A 13,741-nucleotide genomic window follows, 5' to 3' on the forward strand; every position below is an offset into this window, starting at 1 on the left:
ATTTACCAGTGAGGTTATCTGGTCCTAGACTTTTGTTTGGGGGGAAATTTTGATTACTGATTCAATCTCCTTACTTATAATCAGTATGTTCAGATTTTTAATTTCAACATGATTCAGTTTGGGCAAGTTGTACATTTCTAGGAATTCTTTCATTTCTTGTAGCTGTCCAGTTTATTGGCCTCTCATGATCCTGTGCATCTCTGTGGTATTTGTTGCAATAGCTCTTTCATTTCTGATTTTTAAAATTTGAGTCCTCTTTTTTTCTTGGTGACTCTAGCTAAAGGTTTGTCAGTTTCATTTATTTTTCCAAAGATTCAGCTCTTAGTTTCATCTTTTCTATTGTCTTTTTAGTCTGTTTCATTTATTTCTACTATAATTGTTCCTTCTACTAACTCTTGGCTTTGTTTTTCTCTTTCTAGTTCCTTGAGAAACTAGAGGTTAGGTTGTTTATTTGACACTCTTCTTATTTCTTGAGGTAGGCATTTATCACTATGAACTTTTCCCTTTACAACTGCTTTTGCTGTATCCCAAAGATTATGGTATGTTACACTTCAATTTTCGTTTGTATCGGGGTATTTTTTATTTCTCTTTAGTTTCTATTTTGACCAGTTGGTGTTCGATAGCATGTTGTTAAATCTCTAAATATTTGTGAATGTTCTAGTTTTATTTATGTAATTAATTTCTAGTTTTATACCACTGTGGTTGGAAAAGGTGCTTGATATGACTTCAATCCTTCTAAATTTATTGACTTGTTTTTTGGCCTAATTTATGATCTATCTTGGAAAACATTCCATATGCACTTGAGAAAAATGTAATTCTATTGCTTTTAGATGGAATGTTCTGTATTTATATACTAAATACATCTAGTTTAATGTATCATTTAAGGCCAGTGTTTCCTTATTGACTTTCTGTCTGGATGATCTATCCATTGATATAAGTGGGATATTAAAATCCCCTACTATTATTGTATTGCTGCCTATTTCTCTCTTTAGATCTGTTAATATTTGCTTTATACATTTAGATGCTCTTATGTTGGATGCATTAATATTGCAAATGTTGTATCCTCCTGCTGGATTGACTCTTTTATCATATGTCATGCCCTTCTTTGTCTCTTGTGACAGTTTTTGTTTTAAAGTCTATTTGGTTTGACATAAGTATAGCTACTCCAGTTTTCTTTTAGTTTCTAATTACATGGAATATATTTTCCCATCCCTTCAATGTCATTCTGTGTGCATCCTTATTTTAATCTAAATTGTCTCTCTCTCTTTTTTTTTTTAATGTTTTATTTATTTCTAGGAGAGAGAGAGAGATAGCGTGAGCACGGGAGGGTCAGGGAGAGAGGGAGCCACAGACTGAAACAGGCTCCAGGCTCCGAGCTGGCAGTCAGCACAGAGCCCAACGCGGGGCTCGAACCCACGAACCGCGAGATCATGACCTAAGCGAAAGTCGGACGCCCAACCGACTAAGCCACCCAGGTGCCCCACTAAGCCACCCAGGCGCCGCTAATCTAAATTGTCTCTTATAGGCAGCATATAGATGGGTCTTGTTTCTTAAATATATTCAGCCACTCTGTCTTTTGATTGTAGAATTGAGTCCATTTACATTTAAAATAATTATTGTTAGGTATGTGTTTATTGGCATTTTGTTAATTGCCTTCTGGCTGTTTTTGTAGTTCCTCTCTGTTTTTTAAAATTAGAATTATTATTAATGATTTTTGGTCTCGTAGGTTTTACCTCACCATTAGAATTTCTTAAAGCATGCCTCTCCACCACCTGCAATAGAAATGCCCAGTATGCTAGTTTAAAATCCAGATTCCAGAGAACCCTTAAACCTAGTAACCCACACTCTATGAATGGAGCTTGGTAATATGAATTTTAAGTAAGGCAATTACATCATTTATTGCCCAAACTGTGACACTTTTGAGGAAAAGGGGTCACTATTAACTATGATGGAATAATTGTCATAAACCTAGAAGAGTCATACGTTTTATTTTACTGTGACATGGGAGAAACACTGACCAGGGTTCTAATCCTTTCATGGTGAGAACCAGGTGTCTTCCCTCCTTTAATTCTGTCATAGGCCACAACATGGACAAGGCCATGAGCTGATGGGCTGAGCCAGCAGCTACAATGCCGCCATTAGGGTGAGCGGAAGTAGCAGTTGGTCAAGAGTGTGAGAGCCGGTGTCCTAGGTAGGTCCTGGCCCACTATGGCCTCCTGCTACCTTGAGAGATGCTGAGAGCGGTCACCACAAATGAAGCTGACAGGACCAGTCCTGGTGTCCCCTTGAAGGATCAGGCTCTTCTCGCCCAGAGACGGGACTTTAAGGTGACTCAGTCACACAAATTATGCCCCATATAAAATGGTGGGAAAGAACACGTGTGTTAAGTCAGACAGCTCAGGGCCAACAACAGCCACCTAGGGAGGGGTGAGGCTCTGCCATCTGCCAGATGTCCAATGTGGCACTGCAGCCTCCAGCCCCTGGGGCTGGGCTACTATATCCTCCCAGGGGAACTTTCGTTATGTTCATTTTGCCTTTCCTTTTCATTTACAATCATGGAAAAGCAGCCAGTTCTATCAAAGCCAGTTCTGAGAACTCTGAGCCTAAGAGACTACTAAAATACTAGTCTCTGACCTATCTCAGCAGAATCCCTTGAGGTTTAATAAGAAACCATCTAGAGCTCATGTTTTCATTGTCCCCTACTTGCATTAAGCCGACAGTCCACAGAATGTCTGCATGAGTATGTGTTTTTTTTTTTTCTCTTTCCTATGCCCCACACTCTCTTCACACTGATATTTTTTCTGTGTCCTTGAGACAAGCCCATACATCACTATGTGAATGCATATGAGCCTTCCAATTTGTAGTGTAGCTTATAGACTCCTGGAATTTTGCAAATAAAGCATAAACAGCTTTAAAATAAGCTTTTAATTATGCTATAGCCAACAAACTGTTATGGTAATGTACATGACATATGTAGACCTTTGGATATTTCCTGCCATTGGGGCATATCTGGACCATGTCCAGAGAGGAGCTCAGGAGACTCACAGCCAGTCAGGTGAGCAATGGTTAGAGAAATCAGTCTTGTTGGGTGTGCCCCGAGAAGATGTTGGAGAGAGAATGGGAGGAGAGGCTAATATGATACTTTCTGCCTAATATGTGAAGACCTGTCACTTGAAAGAAGGATTTGTTTTATTCGGTATTTCTGTTCCATAAAACTATGTAACTCCATGCTTTCTTTTTCATGATATTCCCTTCCCCACTGCCTCCACCTCTCAAGTTTCACACCTTCCCCTGTGAAACCTTCCTGGGGCAAAGCCAGCTGTATCCTCCTTCAGGCTGCCAGCACCTATCACGCTGTCTTCTTTAAAAATATTATCCCTTTGGAGTGCCTGGGTGGCAAAGTCAGTTAAGCATCTGACTCTTGATTTCGACTCAGTTCATGATTTCACAATTCGTGAGTTTGAGCCCTGCATCGGCCCTACACTTGGAGCCTGCTTGGGATTCTCTCTTTCCCTCTCTCTCTGCTCATAGCTCACACTTTCTCTCTCTCTCTCTCAAAATAAATAAACTTAAAAAAATAAAAATACAAATAAAAAAATAAGAACATTATCTCTTTGTCTCATCCACTAGAGTCTGAGGCCCTGCGGGCAGGGGCTGGACTGCATTCTCATATTTCAGCACCTAATACGGAGTAGACCTTTCATCCACATTTCCATGAATAAACTGCGTGAATAAAAGAATACACGATATTTTTGGAAGGAGCTTTTTCATGTAAAGCTCTGTGAGGTGACAAGGATCATCATCACTTCCATTGTACTGATGAAGTGACTGAGGCCCCAAGAGAACAGGTGACTTGTCTAAGGTCGCATGACTTGAAAGCAGTGTCACCTGGTTCTCAGGTCTTCCTGTGTTAAGTGCTAATTCTTTCTGCCATAAGAAAAAAGTATGAAAGCACCCAGGCAACAACAAACAAGCCAGTATTGATTGGCACTAATTACATCCCTCCTTGCTGGGACTGGGCCTTCTCTTTAGAACATAAGTAAGGAATAATGTCCTCAGAGATACAGAGAAAAGATTGGGGGTTGCCAGCAAGGCAGTAGGCAGTGGGCAAAATCGGTGAAGGGGGTCAAAAGGCACAAACTTCCAGTTAAGTCACAGCGGTGCAACGTACAGAATGGTCACTATAGTGAATTACATTCGATAGCATATTTAAAAGTTGCTAAGAAAGTAGACTTTAAAAGTTCTCATCACAGGGGCACCTGGGTGGCTCAGTCAGTTAAGCATCCGACTTTGGCTCAGGTCATGATCTCATGGTTCATGAGTTTGAGCCCCGAGTTGGGCTCTGTGCTGCCAGCTCAGAACCTAGAGCCTGCTCTGGATTCTGTCTCCCTCTCTTTCTGCTCCTCCCCCTGCTTGCTCTCTCGCTCTCGCTCTCTCAAAAATAAATGAACATTTACAAATAAAAAGAAAAGTTCTCATCATAAGAAAAGACATTTTCTGCAGTAGTTTTCAGGAGCATCATGGCCAAGCCTTGATGCAATCCTATTTTAAAATATCCCACATAAACAAGAACATTAAAGTCATTGTTGTTTATTTTTTAAAAGCTGTAATTATGTACAGTAATTAAGTGTTAACTAGACTTACGGTGGTGACTGTATAGGTCATTTCATAGTATTTACATCTATCAAATCGTTATGCTGTACACCTGACACTAATACAGTGTTTACATGTCAGTTATGCCTCAGTTAGAAAGAGAATGAATAATGTCCACCATAGCTATTCATTATTCGTAACAATGCTTTGAAGAGAAACTTGCTATTTTCCATTTTACAGAAGAGGAAACTGAAGGTCAAGAAATTAAGAAACTTGTCCAAAGCCACACATCTAGTAAGTGGCAGAGTCAGGATTTGGGCCCTGGTGTTCATGAAGCCAAAGCGCATTAGCCCCTGCATACTATTGCTCGATTCAATATCAATTATTACTACCGAATGCTGTTTCTGGAACAGGAAGATCAACTTCACCTCAAAATAAAGGAGCACGTTTTAACAGTGAGTAACTACAGAGAAAAAGGGGAGGAGGCAGTGAGACCCGTGTCAACCATAATTGGAGGCGTTTGAGCATTTGCTGGGATGGATGGAGTAGATGACTTTTATGGTTCCTTTTGCCTGAGGTCTTGCTTCTAACACCTGTGGGACCCAGGGCAAGATGACAAATGGAGGCTGAAGGCCATGTGTTTAAATATTTAAAAGTTAAAAGTCAGGCTAGCATCTGTGAAATAAAAAAGATTATATCTCCCTGCCTTGATATATATCCATTTACAACACCTGGGTGGCCAGACTCCATTTTAGAATTCCTTGGAGCTCCATGATGAAATGTGGCAGCGTGGTGATGGCTGGCCCAGTTGCCAGCCCCATGCCCACCCGCTTCCTCTTCATCACAGACTTAGTCCTGTACCCATGAGAGGCCACATGTGCATGGAGTGTGGACACTCCAGTCTGAATGTGCAGGCCCCATCCGCTGTCCCCAAAGATCTGCCTCTTGGCCCCCCTCCGCACGCATACTCATGGAAGAATAGATCTGGAAGAGGCCTGCACGGGCCCTGGAAGTGGCTTGAGGCTGTACGGACCAGAAAGGCGGACACGGACGCATCCTCTCAACCCCCCAGACTCGTCCTCACACAGGGCTGGCATGGCCCAAGGAGAGTGAGGGCAGGGGTCGCAGAGCAACTCCCCACATGGAAGTTCCATGATGTTAAATTCCTCGGGTTTTTCCTTTCTTCTGAATACTTACATTATCTGAGTTTCAGAACAAAATCCTCTGTCTGGGACAAAGACCTCTAGTCTAGATGATTCTGAGCTGGGCTCGGGGAAGCTTTGCTGGGATAAGTGGCTTAAAAAGGAATATTGCTGCAGAAACCCAGACCAAATAACTGATGGGGACTCAAATTCATGTTCCTTTGTTTTCTGCTCATCTCTTCCTGGCCAGCAGCCCACACATCGTTTACTTACGAATGTTCTGGGATTTGGGGAACTTTTGTCCTTTATCCCACAACTTTCTTCCCCTCCCCTCTCTCCCTATTCTCTGATGTTCCAAAGGCCACCATCTTCCCAGGTCTGCTCAGAATATGAGCTGGAGCTGCGTTCTCCCACCCCCACAGCAGGTCTTTTCTATAGCAAATATCTTAAGCTGGAAGTCCCAATCTCGGTGAGGACAGATGCTACCTGCCCAGATCACTGGAAGGGTGAGTTCTGTCTCCTAAGGGTGACAGCAGCTATGGAGGCGAGGTCTGCCGTGCTCACCAAACCAACTCTCCCTTTATCCCAGCTTGTATCTGTATGTGGGTTGGAAGAGGTCTTCAGTGCTGGCTTAAGGGTCTGAGAGCCAGACCTTGGTTGAAATACTGGCTCCGTTACCTTTGTAATCTTGGGTAAATCATGTAATCACTTTGGGCCTCAGTTTTCCATTTCTAAAATCTCTCAAGTGGAGGCGGGGAGGTGCCCATGAACTGTGAGATCATGACCTCGGCTGAAACCAAGAGTCGGCTGCTTAACGGACACAGGCGGAGCCATGCAGGCGTCCCCAGAGTAGACTTTCTTTATGAGGTAAATGGGCTCTGAATGGTGAACAAGCACAGTCTGGCAGTAATGGTCTTATTTAAAGCCAGAGGACTCTCGTCTGGATTTACCAAATATAGGAACAGGTGAGTGGGCAGTGGGAAAGAGGGAGGATTATTCACTTTCAAAATGGTTCCCTTTTTGTCTTCTGAGAATTTTTTTTTTTTTTTTTTTTTTTTTTGGTCTTGACTTGTTAGAAGCTGGAGGACCAAGACAACAGATGCAGAAGTGTTAGAGTGAAGGTCAAACCTACCGGTGGTTACACGCTGAGAGAAGTAGTCAGGTGGTGTTTGGCAAAATTACCTTTGCACAGAAAATCCTGAGAAATGTATCCCTCATATTTGCACAGCGTTTTACAGCCTACGATGCCTATATATTAGCCCATTGTCTCCTAGAGTCCCTGAGCTGAACACTCAGCAGGAGTAGTGCCCCAGCTGGCAGCCGCATTCCCCGGGGAGTTTTGTTACCAGGCGGGTCCCAGATGCCCCAAGACTAACAAATCAGAATCGTTGCAGGTGGGAAGCTGTATGGTTAAAAGCCCCCCATGGGGTCCCCATGGGGCACAGGATTTGGGCACCTGCCCTCAGCAAGGTCAGCTGCAACCGCCTCCCATCATCTCTCACCTGGACGCTGCCGCGGGTTCCTTGGGGTCCCTTCGCCACTCTGCCGCCAGACCGTTCCCTGAAACACACCTGATCAGAACACTCCCTGGGGGCCCCCTCCCTAAACTCCCTCACGCTGCCGCCTGGCACTCTGAAGAAGCGGTGGAGTGGGGTGTCTAGACCTTGCTCTCAAACCCCCCCCCCCCGCTCCTTGTGCAAAGCTCCTCTGTGGAATGTTTCCCAGTTTTGCCCCCAGGCCCGTAGCAGGTGCTGTACATCTTCTGTGAGCACCACTGTCAGGCTGTGTGGCTGTGGATTACAGGCGCGTTTAACTGCCCAAGACCGTGGGAGAGGGAGTCTTCGGGGCAGGGGCTGTGTCTTGCTCCTTCCTGTACCCCTCCTGCCTGGTCAGGAGGCAGCACAAGGTAGGGGCTCTATAAATGCCAGCTGGAGAAACGAGCACAGGCACTCACGCAGGTACCTGAGCTACCATTTGTTCACTTTGGATCAGGCAAGTCTCAAGAACAGATGTGTTTAGGGCGGGCTCTCCTTGCTCAAAGGCCTAACTGCACAGCCAAACATCTTACTGTATTTACTACAAATTAAGAGGAGCCTTGGACTAAAGAGATTGTTTAGGAACTAGAAGACTGCTTTGGGCTTGATATCACTTGTTCCATGAGTACTTAATGTTTTTTAAATAATCTCATTTCAAACATTATTAATAATACTGCTTTGTAAGTCAAAGGATGTCAGGGTTCACCTAATGGACTTGATCTAATTCATCCTCCCGCATCCCTGATGGTCCCTTTCCCTGGCAGCAAGCCTGAGGTGGCCGGGACGCAGGCAATGCTGGCGGCAGGGCCGGCACAGAGCCCAGGCACCCGGTGGTCCCGGCCGGCCCTTCCCACCACTGGGCGCTTGAGAAAGGGCCCTCCCTGCACCTGGGTCCTGAAACACACACAGATGCATAGAGACAAGGACAGAGACGCTGGGCTGAGAAAAGTCAGGGGCCACAGAGGTCACAGACCACATAGGAAACGCTCAGTATTTGGGGTCTGAAGTCTGAATTTACATCCGGGTTCTCCCGGTGATCTTGACAAAGTTACCCAAGCTCTCTGAACCTGGATGTTTTCCTTTGTCGATGGGGACAATGCCTGTATCTTCCTTACGGGGCTGTCTTGAGGATTAAATGACCCAATTACATCAAAGGGCTCAGCAGGCGGGGAAGTGCCTCACACTCACACACGTGGCTGGGGGGACGGAGCCCAGAGACACCCCTCTCCCCTGCTCAGCTGCAGCTTCGGTGGGGAAGCAGAACAGCCCGGCCCCTGCACCCGAGCCCACATTCTAGCCCGGGCTTCCATTCAGATGTGCATTCCACTTTGCTCATGACTTCTGGAGCATGGTGGCTGGCCCAGCAGGGTCCTTCTTTTGGGGTGATCAGGATGGGGACCCTTCAACCAACTTGTGCGTGGCGCTGGATCAACCTAGGGGGAACCTGGGACCCCAGCGCTCTCACAGCTGCCCTCCTGAGGGTGAGGATCTCAGAAAGGCCTGTCCGAAGTAGAGGTAGGGGTGCTCCCACTTCGGGTTCAGTTCCTGGTGGTTCTGGGAGACTTCTGTGATGTGTTAGCAGGGGCTTGGTGGCTGTTTCTTTTCTTTTTTTTTTTTTAAGCTTATGTACTTATTTTGAGAGAGGAGAGAGAAAGAATGGGGGAGGGGCCCGGAGAGGGGGACAGAGGATACGAACTGGGCTCTGTGCTGACAATAGACAGCCCAGCATGGGGCTCACTCTCACAAACCTTGAGATCATGACCTGAGCCAAAGTTGGAAGCTTAACCGACTGAGCCACCCAGGCGCCCCTAAGTGGCTATTAAGACTAAAACAACATGACATCTCTTTTTTAATCCAACAAACCAGTCAATATTTAAAAATGTATATCAAGGAGTCCATTTTTGACAAGGGTGTGGGGATACGAGCATACACTATGAAGTGTAAATACGTTTATACTTTTTAAAAGGCAATTTGGCAACATGTACCACTCTTAAAAATCAAGGGTCCAGCAATTCTACTTCACATATTTACTCCAAAGAAGTAACTATGGCTATATGTGAACTCTAAGTCAATAACGATCACACGATCACTGCAGTTTGGAGGCAATCAAAATGCTTACCAGCAGGGGGACGTTAAATACATTACCGTATCTACAGAATACCATTAAAAATAGTATTAACATAAATACTGCTGAGCAAGCAGGTTACAAACCAGTATTACTAAACGACACTCTTCACGCATGTTTTCATAAAGAAAAACAAACATACATACATACGGCCTGGTGAGGGGGAGCTAGAATAATATATACTAAAATATTAATAGGGGCACCTGGATGGCTCAGTTGGTTAAGCCTCCCACTTCAGCTGGTCTCGTGGTTCGTGAGTTCAAGCCTGGTGTCAGGCTCTGTGCTGACAGCTCAGAGTCTGGAGCCTGCTTCAGATTCTGGGTCTCCCTCCCTCTCTGCCCCTCCTCTGCTCGCGCTCTCTCTCTTTCTCTCTCAAAAATAAATAAACATTAAAAAAGTTAAAAATAAAATGTTACTAGATTTTTTTTTAAGAAACGGGATTACAGATTATTATTCCCCCACCTCTACCCCATGTACTTATCAGTGTTTTCCAAGTTTTTTGTCTTGAACTCATACACCTTTCCACATTGTGAAGAAATAGTTACTACATGGAAAAACCTAACCTGGAGTCCGGGTCGGGGTAGCTCAGGTATACAGTCCCACCAGAGGCTTAGAATGCCCTGGTACATTCCCTGCGACAGGATGCAGAATGAAAACCCAGGGAAGGCCTTTTTGATCCCTGGCTGGCTGTCCTCTCATTTTATCCAAGGGAGAGGTCTGCTGGAAGACATGGGTGTGGCGGACATAATGTGCTTCAGACTTACACTCACAGTTTCGAATCGCCTGTATTTATAGCCTGTGCAGTGACCTTTCTAGTCCACCGCAATTTATGTTTTCTTAATTGGTTTTCTTGAAACAAGCAGCGGTAAGTTATATCCCTAGCAAGGGAGGAACAAATCCCATCAGAGACCAGGGTGAGGGCTGGGGATGGGTGGGGAGGGGATATGGACCCGGGGGATGGGGGGGGGGGGATTGGAGCTGTTCTCTTCACAACCTCCCAGCCGGCCACATGGAATTACAGTGCCTTTAATTGATCTGGTGCATCGCAGCGAGGAGATGGTGGAGAAGCCAGGCTCTAAGTGAATAATCTCTTGATGTTCTATATTTATTTGTCCTCCCGCAGTGACGTCCATGGCCAATTTCTAAGGATGGGCAGCTTTTTTTTCCACATTTGGGACCACCCGCCTGGTAGCCAAGCAACAGAAGAATCCGGCCTGCCTCACAGAACTGAAGGGACAGGAATGGGGAGGATTCAAATCACTCATTAAGTCAGTGAAATAAAAATAATCACAAGGAAGGAGCCTGCAAGGAATGCCCTAAAGCCCCAGCATCTAGCGTTTACGCACAGCGATGTCTCTATCCTGCGCTATCTTCTATAGGAAAGCAATGCGAAGCGGTATCCTTTTTTCTTTCTCTGGCATAAAACAGGAATTCAGCAAATGTCAGTCTATTTCTCTAACTTTGTGTTGCATATATGCAGGATTTTTTGTCTTCACAAGATGAGAAAGCCCCTCCAAGGATGATTGCACGTCATGTTTTTTCTGGGTTTGGGGATACAGGTATTTAGGGCAATGCCGGACACGGAGCTGGAAGGGAACTACAGAAGATTCCGCCAGAGCACCGCCTTCAATGTTGCAGACACGGAGTTAACTGCAAATCCAGTTCATCCTCACAACGAACTCTATAGTGCAGAATTGTCTTTATTTTCAGATGAGACTGGAGTTTCAGAGAGATTTAAGTAACTTGCCCACGTCACTCCACCAGGAAGCGACAGGGCAGGATGTCAGCTTAAGCAGTGTGGCTTTACTGGGCCAAAGTGGAGACAGGGACAAATGTGGCTCTGGCAAGGTCATTCTTGGAGGGCACAGAAGGTTCTGGAAGGCCCAAGGTGCTGGTGCGTATCAGGCAGGCTTGTCTTCAAGTACAACCAACACAGAACCGCCCTTCCAGCAATCCTCTGGCTTGGTCACTGCAGACCAGAGCTGACCTCTGGCCCCGGTACAGAGTGGGTGAGGGGAGGCAGGAATCTCCCCTGCCCATTTCTCCCCAGGGACTTCTATTCCTTTTTTTTTTTTTATGTTTTATTTATTTCTAGGAGAGAGGAAGAGACAGCGTGAGCAGGGGAGGGTCAGAGAGAGAGGGAGTCACAGACTGAAATAGGCTCCAGGCTCTGAGCTGGCAGTCAGCACAGAGCCCGACGCGGGGCTCAAACCCACGAACCGCGAGATCATGACCTAAGCGAAAGTCGGACGCTTAACCGACTAAGCCACCCAGGCGCCCCCAGGGACTTCTATTCCAAATGTGTCTCCAAGAGAGACGATGGCCAGCATTTGAGCAAACTCTGGAGCTAGGAGGTAAAATCAGGGAAACAGCCTAGCCCATGAGGAAGTGCATGAGTTTTTTTATGTGCTCGATTGTAGGGGAAAAAATGGAGAGCATAAAACAGTGCAAAGCATGTGTCCATCCCACATAGTGGCTGAGACTTCTGATTTGCTGCTTAATATCTATGTGACCGTAGGCAAATTCGGGAACACTTCCATGGCCCTGCTTTTCTCATATATGAAATTGGATTATCTTTTCCTATTTCGTCTATTGTGTCAGCGGAATGTGTGGGGGTAGGAGACAGACGACGTACGGAGGCCTGAATTACCACCCTGACATGAGCTGGGTGGCCTCAGACGAGTTCCCCAACTGCTCTAGAAAACAGTTTGCTCCCCCGCCAAAGGAAGGTGCAGACTCGGGACCTTGAAGGATGGCATAGCGCTAGTGTTCTTGGCTCTCGGGGGCTGCCTCCTCATGAGGGGAGCCAAGGACTGCCCGTTCCAGAAAGGAGGACTGAGAAACAGGCCTCGCTGCATCCCTGCTGACGGACCCCTTCCCGGGCCCCCCTCGCCCCCTCCTGGTCTCCGTCCCCACATCAGGGGCCCTGCTCATCCCCTCCAAGTCCGCTAATTCAATGAGCCCGGGTCTGTTGAATTAAGCCCACTGCAGCCCCCGCCAGAAAGCTCTAACAGCCCTAATTGGAAAAACAGCCTCAGCCTCTGCGCATCAAAGCTGATTACATCTGCGAGCGGAGGGGCCTGGTCTCTGTGCGGGGCGCTCGCTCTGCCAGGCGGGCCGTGAGATCATCGCCCCCCCAGGCTCCCTGGGGCCGGCTGCGGCCCGGCTGCCAGGAGCGGGGCCCCCGACAGGCGCCTCCGCACTTCAAGGGGAGCAGAAGGCCTCCCAAGCTTTGCCTCTGCGGCATAAGCCAGTCTGGGCTCCTCACTGCAAACTGGAAACAACTCGCTCTCAAGGCACAGAGTCATTTTTCTCAAACCCGCATTCACTCCCCGCCCCCATACACACAATCCTAGTGGAGTCGAGGGACCAGCCGAGAAAAGGCACACCTGCCTCAGGGAGCCACCCTGAGGGGCCGCAGTCCAGCCTCCGGAATTCCCGTTGGAATTCTCATTGGAAGCCCTTCCTCAGGGGTCAGAACTGTCAACCAAGCAAGAGAGCATTCTGGGCATCTGCCGTGTGTGTCCCACACTGTGAGGCTGCTGGATGGGGGAGGAGAGGAAATGAAGAGAAGCATAATCACTTCTCCCCATTAAATCACCAGCTTTTAAAGGTATTTTTTGAGGCGCACCTGGGTGGCCCAGTCGGTTGAGCGTCCGACTCTGGTTTCGGCTCAGGTCATGATCCTGGGGTCATGACATGGAGCCTGGAGTCAGGCTCTGTGCTGAGCAGTGAGCCTGCTTAAGATATTCGCATTCTCTCTCTCTCTCTCTCTCTCTCCCTCTCTCTCTCTCTCTCTCCCCCCCCTTTCTCTCCCCTCAGCCCCTCCTCCTGCTCTCTCTCTCTCAAATAAACAAAATTAAAAAATAAAAACAAAACTACTTTTTGAGATAAAATTCGCATAACATAAAATTCAAATATTAGCCATTTTCAAGTGTGCGGTTCAGTGGTGTTCTAGAATGCCCGCAGGGTAGTGCAACCATCACTAACTTCACAACACTTGTGTTGTACCCCAAGGAAACCTGAACCCCATTAGGCAGTCACCCGCCCTCTTCCCAAGGCCCTGGAAAACCACTCATCTCATCGACTCTCTATTAAATCACTGGGTTTAAGACTCATCATGCATACCTGCTTCCCCACTTCCGTCTCTGTCCTTTGTCGTGACTGGGTGCCGAGAGACCTTTGCACGAAGCACAGAGGATACTTATATTTCCAAGATCTCAAAGCATTCAGATGCTACAGGTTCCTCTGGCCTTGACACACACTGTGACTGTCAAGTGCCCTCTGTCCCCACACCACCCAGAGGCTGAGAACACTCTTGGTTCTTTGGTGTAAGTCTAGAGTAT

This window comes from Hyaena hyaena, unplaced genomic scaffold, assembly GCF_003009895.1.
Source record: "Hyaena hyaena isolate Hyena2069 unplaced genomic scaffold, ASM300989v1 scaffold_525, whole genome shotgun sequence".
Classification (NCBI taxonomy): Eukaryota; Metazoa; Chordata; class Mammalia; order Carnivora; family Hyaenidae; genus Hyaena; species Hyaena hyaena.